A 960-nucleotide genomic window follows, 5' to 3' on the forward strand; every position below is an offset into this window, starting at 1 on the left:
CTGAGGGAATTGAGTGAGGAAAGGAGAATAGAGTGGAGTATGAAAGGAGGGGGATCTTTTAGAGCTATAGTTATCCTCTATCAATTAATCAATCATTCAAGTTCCAATCTTGTGCCACTGGGACAAAGTTAATTTTCAAAACTGATACTGCCACGGCCAGTGTGGAAATGTAGTTTATTACCTTCAAAGCTGCAGGCAATATTTGAATGTTTGTTGACAACTGAGATGTATTTGCTATAAAGATGGATTTATGTCAATTAATCCTCCAATGATGTATCTCTTGGATAGAGAAAGGTCCAATCTGCCACCATTTGGAAAATGTAAAACAAGGCATGAGCCAGTATGTTGTGGCGCTGTGGCTTAGTTGGTTAAAGCGCCTGTCTAGTAAACAGGAGATCCTGAGTTCGAATCTCAGCAGTGCCTAATTTAGCTCTAGAATTGGAAAACTATCTTATGTGCCTCATCATTATTGCATCGAATCTACATCTCTTGCGTTATGGCACATAAATCACACAAGAACAACCACTATATATTAAATATATGTTGACTGAAAATTCATCAACCTAAAATTTGTATTTGCTTCTCTGGCAGTTTAAAAAGGAGATACTATATGTGTCTATCTTATATACTTCACAGGGTCATTCTCAGTTTATTTGATCCCCTAGAATGTTTGATTAAACTTTCTTTTTTTTTCTTGTGAAAGCAAGGCCTTTTTCCCAACAACTTTCTCAAAGGGTTTTCCAAAGAAGACTTCTTCCAGGAGACATATTGTGGTGGAATCTCAGTAAAAATAAATTTACTAGGACAAGATTGCCACGTGGTATGTGCACTTGCATATGTTGATGTATCGGTCGGTTGGTTGCACGTGGCAACGATACAATCAACAGTGTACTGAGCAAGTGTAGGAATACAGGATATACGAGTATTTCCCCCCCTCCATTGTTCTGGGCAAGCCATGTG

General features: G+C 38.3%; 1 non-coding gene across 1 annotated transcript; it reads left to right on the plus strand.

The window, feature by feature from the left end:
- The first annotated feature begins 349 nt into the window (after positions 1 to 349).
- TRNAT-AGU (transfer RNA threonine (anticodon AGU)) lies at positions 350 to 423 on the plus strand. Its single transcript has one exon. It is a non-coding gene; the product is annotated as a tRNA-Thr (tRNA).
- Positions 424 to 960: the final 537 nt, after the last annotated feature.

This window comes from Pelobates fuscus, chromosome 3, assembly GCF_036172605.1.
Source record: "Pelobates fuscus isolate aPelFus1 chromosome 3, aPelFus1.pri, whole genome shotgun sequence".
In the NCBI taxonomy this organism is placed as follows: domain Eukaryota; kingdom Metazoa; phylum Chordata; class Amphibia; order Anura; family Pelobatidae; genus Pelobates; species Pelobates fuscus.